This window comes from Zonotrichia leucophrys, chromosome 8, assembly GCF_028769735.1.
Source record: "Zonotrichia leucophrys gambelii isolate GWCS_2022_RI chromosome 8, RI_Zleu_2.0, whole genome shotgun sequence".
Taxonomy (NCBI): Eukaryota; Metazoa; Chordata; class Aves; order Passeriformes; family Passerellidae; genus Zonotrichia; species Zonotrichia leucophrys.
Window position 1 is genome coordinate 9,314,794 of NC_088178.1, and position 13,535 is coordinate 9,328,328.

The 13,535-nt window shown below is 38.0% G+C and overlaps 2 long non-coding RNA genes across 7 annotated transcripts in view; one reads left to right on the forward strand and one right to left on the reverse strand.

The window, feature by feature from the left end:
- Window positions 1-13,535, forward strand: part of LOC135450884 (uncharacterized) — a 135,249-nt gene that overhangs the window by 23,477 nt on the left and 98,237 nt on the right. Inside the window, exon 2 of the long non-coding RNA XR_010441175.1 lies at window positions 11,411-11,541. This is a non-coding gene — a long non-coding RNA (uncharacterized LOC135450884). The remainder of the gene's footprint in view (window positions 1-11,410; window positions 11,542-13,535) is intronic.
- The window catches only part of LOC135450883 (uncharacterized), a 60,557-nt gene that overhangs the window by 3,662 nt on the left and 43,360 nt on the right, over window positions 1-13,535 (reverse strand). For 3 of the 6 annotated variants that reach the window (XR_010441170.1, XR_010441172.1, XR_010441169.1), the window contains exon 4: window positions 10,265-10,388. The exons of the other annotated variants lie outside the window; for them this stretch is intronic. This is a non-coding gene — a long non-coding RNA (uncharacterized LOC135450883). The remainder of the gene's footprint in view (window positions 1-10,264; window positions 10,389-13,535) is intronic. 6 annotated transcript variants of the gene reach the window in all.

Sequence of the window (13,535 nt, forward strand, 5' to 3'; positions counted from 1 at the left end):
TACTCTGCCCTGCTTATTGCCCCACCTTTTCCCTTCTTCCTCCTCTCTCACCCACACAGATGAGATGAGATATGGAAGATGTCAGCCAGATCACAGTCTGGCTTGCAGGCCACTTCAAACAGCTGCCTTCGAACTGTTACCACCTTTACTGCTGGTGTGCAGCGGGGAGATTGCTTAGGTGAATACACAGAACTCGGCCTTGAGGCTCTTGCAGCTTTAGGTGCTTTTTCTAATGGTGCATTAAAACAATCTATGTGTACTGCTTAAAATACTATGTTAGCAAATTTATGAAGTAGATACTTCATGTGGTTTACAGCATCATTTTTCTTTCACTGACACGGAGTTGTTTGTTAGTGGAAGGTGGAGTTAAAGCTTTCTGAAGCCAAATATTCGTTTGTATAAAAGGAAGACAACGGAACAGTGCTCATACTGATACTGCAAAGTTATCTCATGGATGCAGTTGTTGGCTACTTCCACCTCCCACTTGCCCTCTCCCACAGTCTGTCAACAGACTTCCAGTTAAACACTTGGGGACAGGAAGAAATGCAGTGTGTGCATGTGTTTTTTTAATTGTCTTGCAGAAGTGAATTCCAGGGGCAATGTCTAAAAATGGCAGAGGCACACTTGGGATCAGATTCTCAGCTAGAGTAAACTGACACAGCTCCATTGATGTCAGTGGCATCTGGGTTTACACCAGCTGACACCTGGATGCTCATCTGGAAAAAAGTGAATTAGAATGATCAGTTATTGGTTCTTATAATATAAATTTTTTGTGGTGTTGATGAGTTCATCATTTTTATTAAACCTTTCTAAAATGACAAATTTTCATGTTGTATTGACATTTTACTTTCAATAAATCAGCAGTAATACTAAATCCCGGTAAGTATTGACACTGCTGTGCTTCCACTGAAAGGAATTAAATCCAGTTGACTGTAGTTATTAGAAATTCAATTTGTTCTTAGATGCCTTTGAGTTGTAAGCTGAAAGTAAAGAATCTGTGCAGCTATCAACAGGACAAAATGAAAAGTATTTGTTTCTTCTGTGATCTAAAAATCTGCAAGAACAGAAGCAAATAACAATCACTGTAACCTAAGACTCTGACTGTGTTCTACAGACACTAACTGCAGTTGTTTCTGCAGTGTGCTGGAGTGTAGCATCAGCTCCTAATGAAGTATATCTAAGGCTAATGTTTTACAAGAAATCCAAACACACAATCACCATGTTTTCATGTTGCCTTAGACCTATGGAAACATCTCTGTTAACCTCTTTTGGAAAAAAAAGTTTGAGGGAGTATTTCACCATTTACTGGAGTACAGCCATCTCTGGGGAAGAGGAGCAGCTGTGTAACATCTTGAAGCACTAGTGCATGCCAGCCTGAGACAGGAGCAAAAAGTTGTGATTGCCATGTTTAAATTCTCCATTCTACAAGGCTGCTTTTTTGTACATTCCTGGTTCTTGCTCATAGAATAAGAGAGTGGAAAAACAGAAAACACTTTCAGGTGAAATATTGTCCACAAAACTGGTTTTTAAACGAAATCAAACTTGTTTGACATGCACAGCCATCACAGAGTGATCTGAAGTTCACTGTCTTATCAGTGTTCTGATGGCCTAGAAACTGTGACATCTCCAAACATGCTGCTTTGTGTGTTTGTAGGCTTTGATGAAGTTTTTGAGTAAGTTTGCTGTCCAAAAATTGACTTTGCTCTTGAAATGAAACCCATCAGCTAATATTACATGTTTACAACACATGCTATGAGGTGGGATACTGATTAGCCAAGCTAATTTAGGAACAGAACAAATGTGAGAAGCAGCAGTGATATTAGTTCAATCAGATATTTGATTGCGCTTCCAGAAATAATTTAATTGCAGAGCTCAAAACTATGCTTTGCCCATTAGAGTTCTACCTGATTGGTATTTGGTTAAATCTTGATACTAAAGAAACTTCCAAGCCCATATTTAATGTGAGAGCACACACAGTAATATTGGCTTTTTGCTTACTATTTAGATTTATTACATCTCAATCAATATAAATTGCTACTCTTACTTAACAAATCATAGTTGCACTCATGTTCTAAACAGACTTTTGTGTCTGCCCGTTTGAGCCCAACTGCAATTTATTACTGCATGTTGTTAGTCCTGTTTGACATTGTAAGCACTTTTCCAGCATACAGGATTCAGGCCCTGGCTCTATGAGATTTGCTTTTTATTTAAAGCCAAGAAATTGGTAAATAAATTCTAATACTGCCTGCAACTTCCCAATCTTATGGATCACAATTCTCTACTCTTGGTTACTGGAACACATTACTATTTATGGAAGATATGCACGTATTTCAATGTCCATAAATCATATGCAAACATCTGTTCTTTAGATCAGTAGATGGAGTATGGTAACTGGTTCTTACATTAATAGCCATGAAGTAATGCTCACCTATTGATGTTATACTTTAATATTTTAGCAAATATTTCAGTAATTTAACTTTTCAGGCAATATTAATCAAAACAGTAGAAATTGCAAGCATAGTCTGGCATAGAGTTCTGTGTAGCCTGTACCTGAAAAATGCCAAGTGAAAGTTGTAAGACAGCGGGTAAATATTCACAGCAACATGATCAACCTGGCTAAAACACAAAAGGTTCTGTTAGTAATTCTCTCTGCACTCATTGCTGCCTTTGAAGAGAATTTCTTTCCCTCCCCCTTCCTGTGATAGTTTTAAGCAGGCACCCTTTTCTCATTTGATGAATCTGGACTGTGTGTAGTGGTCTACATTGTTGTCTTAGTAGTATGATCTATTTCCCACGTGACCCTGCAGGCAAGGTTCTAAGGCCAATAACTGCGAAGCTGTGCTCTGGAAACATGTGGTGTGTGTGGAAACCAGGGCTGTGTATGAGGCAAAATGTAAGAGGTGGGAAAGACAATATTGTAGGATAGGATGGGCACAGGACGGAAAGGCAGAGGATAAGAGTTTTCTTATTCTGTCTTCAATCTCAGTGTTTGGATTTTTGGATCAAGTGATTTCAGTTGTAATGAGAAGAATCTTCAGCAACTATCCTGTCTAGCATTTATGTCAAGCCTTTATTTGGTTGTCATATATACTGTGGATACATTGGTTGTTTTTCAGCATCTCCTTTGTGTTTGTGTTCTTTTTCAGGAGCAGAGACTTGATACTTTGAGACTAGCAATATAAATGTCAGCATAGTTGAATTTTCATAGGAAGAACATGTGTAAAAATGGAGAGCAAAAACATTCTATATTTTTAAAAGTTGAGTCCTACTGTAGTCAGCCATAGGACAGGAGACTGTAGTTCTTTTTCTGCAGAAAATGGGCTTGCTTTTAAGTTACCTACTAATCTTGGTATAAAACCTCCCAAACTGCTTCAGAATGAATTCAGAACCCCCTTTTAGGATTTCTGGAGTACTTCAGTACCATTTACATGTTGTCTTTTATGTTCTTCACAGTGAACGTGTTAAATAGATACATATAGAAAAACATGCTTGTGGGCTTTCAAAACCTTTTGTTTAACTTTTGCTCCTGATTTTTAAATAATTTTCTATAAAAGGTGCTGTGAGTGTAGGTTTGCCTAAGAGATCCTCCACGTGTCCATCTTGCTGCCAGCGCAGAGTGCGATAGCAATTGGCTTTAATATCCCATCCCCCTCTTCATTCTGTGTTGCCATAGGAATGGTCTGCGAGAATTACCAAATTCAAATAATTATAGTCCTGCTGCACAAAGTTTCTTTTGATCAAGAGCAAGTCATTTGAACCCTGATGTTTAGTGGGGAATACTTACAGCCTCATAAAAGTGTAGTGATGGCTGATATCTCATAGTGCTTTGAACATGTGAAGTGCTATATAAACAATATAGGGCTATTGCACACAACTCAAGCTATTAGCATTTCAGGCACAGTGCCCCAGGCCCTCGGAGGGGAAGTCACGTCTTCACTGGAAAGGAGGCACCTTTTTGAGTTTTGTCTGCTTCCAGATTAGGTATCAGGAGCTCTCGAGGTAGTGTAGAGATATGAAAGGCTTGTTTTTTCAAATACTGTGTCTACTACTCTGCACTGGATTCTAACAATTAGAACTGTTATTCTAAAAATGTGTGGATGGTAAATCATTGCCTGGTTGCATTACTTCCTTTGCTGTAATTGTATTTTGGCATTTCTGCATTTTTTTTCCTTTGTGAAAATTCTGTATGCTAATCTATTTCTTACTAACAGCCTCGGTATTCTTCATGTGTAATTTGAAACAGATGAGAAATTATGCTTCATTTCTGTTCCCAAAAGCATCACCTTACTTGCAGAATTTAGAGCACAAATGCAATTTGAGAATGTGTAGAGCACCCCATGAGTGTTGGTGTGTACATGTTGGTGAAGCCTTGTTCTTAAGGTAGCAAATCAATGTAAGAAAATAGGCCAGGGGTATTTGCCACACAGCTGATATTAGAGCCTGTTAGAGCTGAAGGTACTGCTCAGATGGGAACAGTTTGCCCAGGATTGATGGAATTGCCTGATTTGCCTTGTTTTGACTCTTTTCCACATTTTGCACACCCTGATAAACAAGGGCTCCTGCTTAGGACCCACAAGAGGCACCTCTCCTTGCAATCACTGCAACACAAACTCTGGGGCAGTAGAAAGGCTCATGACTATCTTCAGGGAGAAGAGGAAATTCCTTGAAGTCTTTTTATGCCAGTCATTTCTCCAGTTTAAAAACAAAGCAATTCTTGGTCCAGAGTTGGCAAAACATTCTTTTTGCTTTTTGATGGTGTAACTTCTTTTCACCAGTAGAGACTATTCTAAAGGATTGCATTTTTCTGCTTGCTTGTTGTGTGGCTTTTTTAATGTCTCAGGCTAAGCTCTTAGGCATGTTAAATGATGTAAACAAGTTTTGGATTTTTGTTACTGTTATCTAGGAGCAGCCATTCAAAACAAATATGCTATTGACTCAACTCTAAAAAGCTCTGAACACAGAATAAGCTCAGACTTTGAAGGACTGGGCACACAGTTTAAATATTTAGCATAGCAAAACCCATTGCAGTACAATTGCTTGTACAGGATCCAATGATTTACAGCACAAATGTGAAGCATAATCCCATGTATTCAGGGAGCAAATGCCTAGTCAATTTACTGTTTTCTGGTGGATTTTTTTTATCAAGACTGACACACACAAACACAAAATACCTTTTACTGCTCTGACAGAGGCTTTTTAAAGTAATGCATATTCTTCTAAAGAAATAAATAGATACAAATTACCAGAACTGTTCTAAGGCCTTATCTTTATTATTGAAAATGGCCTAGCCTTTAATGGTTTGTAATCTGCCTGTGTTTTTGTGGCTTTCTCAACATCCTCCTCCTTGTCCTTGTTGAGCTCAGCTACCCTTTGAAAAGCTTTTTGCTCTAGTGACCACTTTAAACTTTCTATTGACAAAATAAAGCTGGACTCCTAATTTGTTTTTCCAACAGAAGGTGTGAGTTGAAAGTGGTCATTGGCCCAAAAACCTATCGTGAAGACAAAGTTGATTTTAGTGGGAAAGGGGGAGTGATGTCTGGTTTCCTTTTCTCTGTCCTTCAATTCCTACCTCCCAGAGTCCCAACCTCACAGCAGCAAGGTTTCCCTTTTTTCCAGACTTTTGCTACAGCAAGGAAAGGTAGGCCAGGAAATTGTACTTGAGTCCTCAACTCAAATTGGTTTGTGAATCCAAATTCAGTCTTTTAAAACTGTGGGAAGACTGACTGGGGCATTGGCAATGAAATAAATGAGTGAATGGGATGAGGAAAAGCATGTACAGCCAAATAAGTTAATAAATTAAACAATTCTCTTTGCTTCTTATGCACTTGTGTAGCTTAAAAATACATGCAAGCATACCTGCAGACATTTTAATGTGCAAACAGAAAGGGAAATATCTTTGTTTTGGAGATTTAAACAGATCAGTACAACTGTAGCACCCAGAAACTTCAAACATTATCAAAATGGGTTTTTCAACCGCAGGGTCTTGCTTTTCTGCAGTACCCAACACATTTAAATAAAAATTCTGAAATGAATTAGTAGGTTCAGGAGTAAGTGGATGGCATTTTACACAGTCAGGACTTTCTGTAAAAGTCTCAAGAGATCCCCTATCACCATTGTGGTAACCACTCCTAATCACAAATCCTGATCTGAACAATCATAGGTGGTACTGGCTATTCTGAGGAGTTTTGTTTCTGCATCAATACCTGCCTGGATTTATAAACCATTCTTGTGTCAGTGCCTGCCTCTTTTCTTGCTGAAGGTAATCAGGGAGCTTGAGGCTCACAGATTACATTTTCTGTGCTGTTCAAAGGTGTTCTATTTATATTTTTACTTAGAAATATCTGGATGAAATTCCATTTGGAGGGAAGTTCCATCCCTTAAGCCCTATACACTGAACACCTAAAGCAGAGACATTGCTGGCTCTTAGCAGATAGGGTGGATTTCATTCTTACTGAATACGACCCAGGTGCTAAAAAGCTATAGCTGAGAGTGCTGGGTTAAAAGCACGAGGCAGCTAGGTGCATAAATATTACATGGCTGTATCTTTAATGGGTTCCTGTCATAGACTTGCTTTTGTTTAAAGATTTCCATAACCCTGCTGATTTATTGCATCTTTTCTAGAAGTATGCTGTTAGCAGGAAACTCAGTTGAAGCACTTTCAATCATGTTGGAGGATCATTATACCTCCACTTGAATAACTAATTAGTTGCAAGAAATTAACCACTGCTGTTTAGCACAAAAACACTTTCAAGAAGGGCTTTCATTTTTGTTGTGGAAAATGACCTCAGGCACTTGAGGAGGTGGGGCAGAAAGGAGAAATAATGATCCTGCTGTCTTTTAATATAACTTTTGTTTTCAATTCCACCCAATAACTAGCAGGCAGCGTAGCTGTCTGAATAAGGAACTGCACTTGGACTTTGGATAAATGTGTTCTGATCTTTCTGATCCCATGGATCTGGCAGCTGACCTGAACCTATTGATTGACACTGGTTTCAGGTTCTAAAAGCTGTCACTGAAGGCTTGGGAGATGGAGTACAAGACTGAGGAAGAAATAAATTAGTGAATAGGATGGAAGGAAGAATAGAATATGGGCAAAGAAAGGTACAACCAGTCTCATGTTTCTGAAACTTAATGTTCATATTGTGAAATGTAGATTTTAAAATATCTTTTTACTTGGCACATAAAGGTCCCTGTCTTGAGCTCAGTATTATTGTCAGATGGTGTTCACAGCACTACTAATCTAATGTCAAACACAATGAGGTGAGGAAGGAGAACAAACAGCTCAAATACTTAGTGATTCACCCTACTTCTGTGGTAAAAACTGGGAGGAATTTGAAGACAAATGATTTCAGAGGTCTAGTTTCCTCTCTAATGTCAAATTCATTTAAGCCAATATAAGTAGCAGGTCCTAAACACTTTTTTTGTCTAGAACTGCAATTTTGCCTGCTATTGGAGAAATATATATATGAAATTGATCTTAGTTTATCAAATAAAAGCTTAATAGGATGCACTTACAAATCAGTTACCTTCTTTTGGTCTTCTCTGTCTAGTAGGAGAATTCTTCAGATATTTAATAAAAACAAGAAATATTGGCCAGTAAGGTGAGGACAAGGGTGAAAGGGGGAGTTTATTGGTATTTTTTGCTCTGCTTCCTTTTCTCTAAACACACTTACAAGATTAGAAAGTTGTCTTTGATATGTGTATCTGAGATTTGATATGAAAATGCTGGGAATTATTCAGTGCCAAAAGGGAGTGGGCTGCTCATGACAAACTCCACCTGAATATAAAATATAAAGGTTCCTATAACGCTTTTAGCACTTTAACTGTCTCCTCTGTTCTTTGGATTATTTTCCATCTTGCAGCAGCTATTTTGGGTATTTTAATGTCAGGATTAGAACCTCATTCAGCTCTTTATGATTGTATTGGATTACCTGCATAATGTGTCTTCTGAAAATATTTACGTAAATGTAGTACATTCTGGTGGCTATGGTTTTTGTTTTGTTTGGGGGTTTTTTATGTGGTGGGGTTTTTTTGGGTTTTTTGACTAAATTTGCAGCCTTTTGGTATATGAGAATGCAGGAGTCAGAGGTTTGCATATGTGCATATCAGGAAATCTAACTTTTTGCTTTCTAGAGAATTCCCTACCAGGTTTTTTAAAACAATACATTACTCTGAAATGGCATGCAGAGAATTTCAAAAGGACCAAGGGATTTAAAAATTCTCCTTCCCCAATGCTCAGGGGAATTGCTTCTGATAATCCCAGTGCTTTTCTTTTGTGCATCACTGAAGATTGAAATCTGAGTGTAGGAATATCACAGAAATCTGTTCAATGCCTTGCAGTTTCTCTCAAGTGAGCAGTGTGCAATAGCCCAAGATACTTTAGTTCTACACATGGTGAGAGTGTGGTGCAAACACCAAAGCTGTGGGTTCAATCCCCCATGGGTTGTTCACTCAGGTGGGACTTGCTGATCCTTGCGAGTCCCTTCCTATCCAGAATATTCTGAGATATAAAAACTCCTTCTTTGTAGTAATCACAGTTGAGTAGCATAGAACTCAATAGAAGCCCATTAAGAGACATGCAAGTCAGATGTTAATGACAGATGTCTCAATTTCCCTTTCCCCTCTCTGAGCATGTTCTCTGCTTTGCTCTCATTATCTCATTTTGCTTTGCTTGCTCTTTCATTTTGATCTGTTACTGTTCAATGAGTATAAAATGTCTTCAAATAACGGGTGCTGACTTTGAGGGTGGTTTCAAGTTTTGGTTCAGACTTCTGCCTGTGGTTCTCATTGGGTGCATTTGAGTTCTTAGATCTAAATCTTAAAATTCCTTTCCACTTGGATACTCTTATTCATGCCATACCAAATACTTTTTAATCTTCAGTCATCCCATGTCCCCATCTCATGAAAAATATATGGTCCTTAGTCTTGTATAACCAAAAGTATTGGAAAATGTGGAATCTAAAATCCCAGCATATCTAGGGAGAAGAGAACATAAGACTCTTCTTTAAATAAAAAACCCTTTGAAATACATTAAAACACATAGACAGCTATGCCTGTCCTGCATTTACACTTCAGTTATTCAATGATATCACAAAATCAGAGCAGATCATGAATGAATCGACAGCAGAATAGCCCTGGACCTCTTTACTGAGAAACTGCCTTGAATACATTACAACCCTGAGGGAGAGAAATATTACTTTAAGTGGATTATAGGAAAAAGCATGTAACTATGTTCCATTTTTTCCATCTAGGAGGCTCCTATGTATTACTTGTGTGTAAATGTAGCTAATTTTCTATTTTCAGTAGCTGTGGTCACATGCAGTTGAAAAGACGAAGTGAGAAAGCGGGTTGGGCTTGTAATGTAATTGAGAATCCTTGCTTTTATTGGGCCTATGCCAAGTAAACCAAATGCGTAGAGATTAGCTCCTAAAGCACATTGCAGGTGATTTCACGCAAATGGAAAGAAAGTTACTGTGGGAATTGGAGAGACTGTGCTTGCTGGTCTGGTATAGTCCAGAAAGATTTGTTTTTTCTTTTTCCTCCTGTTTCTCTGCATTTCCTCCTCTACTGAGGATATAAACCAACCTTATTTGTCTTCCTTTCCTTTCTAGTTTACCAAAGTGTGAGTCTGTAAACATGTCCCCATGCTGACAAGTAAATGTTTTTCTGCAAAATTTTACAGAGCACAAGCTGTATATCTCATCAGTTAATGAATGATGACGTTCAGCACAAAACATGTCTGCTTTTCTCAAATGGTCAGCAGTTCTCCATACAGAGCTGGTGGGGGGGGATTGAAGTTTTCAGTGTTCAAAACCCCTTAAGTGCAGTAAATGAACATAAATCCACTGTCTTACAATTAGAAATAATCATTGGAATTTTGCAGTTCCTGAGTGGAATTAGGAAGAGTTCCACTGGTCAAAACAAATCTATTCTTTTCAGATTATACCATATCTCATGAAAATGAACAATTAATAGTCTTGCTTGCATTATGGCTTCTTTTTTCTAATACTTTTATATATATTATAGATATTTGGCAGAGTTGCATAGTCAGAAGCTGAATGATGAACAGAATCTGCATTCTCTTGGCTTTGGTATTCTGCCCAGGATTTTTGCTTCACAATCCTTATTTGAAAAAAAAAAAAAAAAAAAAAAGTAGGTCTTAAGCCCCAAACCTACTTTATTTCTTATTCTTTCTTGTGCTGTCTTGAGCATTTGTATAGCAATAGTATCAATTATTCAATCAGTGTCTTTGAAAAGCACCTACCAGGCTGCCAGATTCCTGTTGCAGAGAAGCTAGATGGTGCCAGAAATCAGTCACTCTGCTAAATATTGCTGCTGGCTCCACTCCCTGTCTCTCAGAGTCGGTAGAAGTCTAATCTACTGTTCTCCTGTGAAAAGATGGCAGGATGTAAAAATGCCATGTGAAGTTGCTGTTATGTAACAAATGTTTTGCCATCCTGCATGGTTAAGGAGTTAAACTGGTCTCCGGTCTTAAAGTGTGGGTATCTTCTGTTACATGGAATGCTTTTATGTTCAGCTGATGTGGTATTTGTCATTTAGTTCTTCACTTGCCAGACCTTTAGCTCTGTGATTTTAGAAATTCCTCTGTTTTAAAGAACTGGTTTGCTTGCAGTCAATTCTAAGCAAGGCAGATATCACACTGCCTTGCACATGCACAGAAAACCACCCAGCAGAGTTCCTATACAGCAGTTCAGCTACCCCAGCATTCACCACCCAGATGACGCTTGTGCACAGTTGCCATGCTGAAAATTAAAATGGTGTAATATTAAAATTATCTCGGAAAAAGTAATTCTGATGGCAAATGTGCAAACAAATTTGTTCATAATTGCAGATGCATCTTCATGGCGTTTCCAGTTTTTGTAGAATCCAGGGACCTTTCTAAAAGTGCTAAGAGCCATTTGTTTGTATAAGAAGAAATAGAATTAATTTTTCAGTCTCACTTAAGATATGCAGTACAAGAGCCTGCTCCTTTGTCAATTGGCAGAGAAGTGTTTTCAGGGCCAAATTCCAGGAGAGAATTTCTGGCCATATTGTTTTAAGGCCAGCAAAACTTTAAAGGCTGCAGTTCTATGTCTCTGGTTCTCATTAGTCCCCCAAATAGTTTAGGAGGATTACCTTCAACCTGCTGGCTTCTGAGGGTATTTTTCTGTGTGCAGTTTTTTAGGCAGCTCTACGTATTGCCTAGATATACATCTCTGTGGATATTTTGGGTATGGATCCTTGGAAGAGAACTGCAGTTTTTAGCTGACCTTTGAGTTCAGAACTTTGGTTGCTCTATTTCCAGGACTCTTCTAATTAGGAAATGGCTGCAATGACTGTGGGTTGACTCCTCTTGTCCTTAACTAGGAAGCTAATGTATTCTTTGCTGGGTGCTGTTATTTCCTCCTAGGTCTAAGTTGATATTGCTCCTTCTGCTGAAATGACAGCTCCTGGGTGAGGTGTGACACTGCACAACCAAGAAATCTGCATGCAGGATGTGTTTTCTCCAGCTCCACAGCTTTCCAGGAAGAGGTTTAGCAGGTAAACCAGAACCCCAAAATCTGTTTCCATTATCAAAAAGCTTAGGTTCAACTGCTAATTCTGGAAATATAAAGGCACGAGCCTGGTATTTATGCATATGACTTTGATAGCTGAAAATGTTAGCACTTGAATTTGAGGGTTTGAAAAGGATTTTTAGAATGCAAATCAACTTTTTGCTAAATCTTACACTGAAAGTTAAACCCGAGAATATAAACGAAAATAATATTTATATGTAGCAAACTGTAGGGTTTATTAATCTGTCAACAAGACAGACAAAACCAGAAGGCTTGTTGCATCTTACAAGTTCTTTTTTGGAGATAACATGTTGGAATACAGCTCTGAGAGAAATTTCTTGTTTTAAGATTATTAATATGTAGAATTACTAGTGGGAGCAGCCTATGACCTTTAAGGCAGTTTTTCTCCTTTGACAACCTTTATTTTGGATGCTATAATTTACCTTTAGTGTAAGAGAGTTTTAGCCTTTCCTATCTGCAAAGCTGAACCTTAAAAAGTGCAATTTTCTTCTATTCTGTGTATGTCAACTTGAGTTGGCCTAATTAAAGGAGTACTTTGCTTTTCAGGTGGGGATTTCCTAAGGTATTTTCCTTTTAAATTGACTTTGAAAGAAGTGAACTGAGTTTTGAGCTTCCTTACTCATGTTTGACTGCTTTATTACTGAAACTTTATGCTGATTTTTGTTTATAGTTCAGAAGATCAGGTAATTGAAATTAATTTAGTTACTCTTCTCTAGATGCCTTTTGGGCATACTTGGAAAAACTACTTGTACAAATGTGCTATAGTATGAATCTTGCTGACTTTCATTTGATTTTGCATTCGTTACTTTGAGACAAGGAGAACAAAGGTTGCTTATGTAAAATGAGAGTGCAGAAACATAGCAAACATGCCTATTCTTGTGAGAGGTGTGGTGTGTAATAGCTTCTGATGAGGTGCATTTGAAGAGTTATTATGACTAAAAAGATGCTGCCTAATACACGGGTCTGGTAGAACTACTGCTTCTGATTGTGTGTTCCCCCTTTACTTTCCTGCTTCTCCTCCCACTGCGCCACCATTCTGCATTTTCCCTTCATGGGGGAGGGAGTTTGTGGGGGAAAACTGGCTGCCAACAGAAGCGTGATTCCAGCTGGACTCTAAAGATAAAACTCAAAAATATGTTGCAGAAATACACTGGAAAAAGGGAAATAATAGCCTTGGGAGCGCTCTCTGTTGTGAACTGTGGCAGCTGGGCAATTGCATTGCAAGGGGTTATGTGTCTGTGGCTTATGACTAGCTGGTAATTATAAACTGAAGATAATTCAGTGCACTATTTATATAATTTCTTGTTGAAATTTTCATGTATGTTCACTTGTGATTCTGTTTAGGTTTGGCATTTTCATTTTACTGCATTTACATAGTTTCCTGCTTTTCTTATGTTTGGGAAAATTATGATCAGAAAGCTTTTCCTATATTAGCTATTTTCTCAGGACCAGAATGCAAGTATAGATGTTTCTGTGAGTTTGGAAATTTTTTTTCTTTTGGAGTTGGTTTAGGTTTCTTTGCTCTTCAGGTATTCTCTCCATATTTCTTCAACTCAAACATAGGCCCTTAATAATGAAAACTGATAATGTTTCATGTGCCAGATATTTGATTGAAAATGTTTGTCCAAACCTGCAGCTTAAAAAGAGGTGTCTGGATGAACAGCAAAACAGAGTTGTGCTAATTCATGTTCCCTCCAGAAGATATCTAATCATCTGATTAAAAAAGTAATTAATTATTGATCTGATATGCATACTCTTTCTCCTGTAGTAGCTTAAATTTTACTCAAATTTATTAGATTTTCGTATCATTAAATCTATAACAGTATTTAAAAATCATAGATATGGTAGGCCTGCTGCAAGTTTCTCTACAACCCCATGGATTTGAGTGACGGTGAGCAGTGAAAAGTGCGGACAGGAGGAATAGTTTCTACCTCCTTGTGTCCCCATCAGTCCCATCAC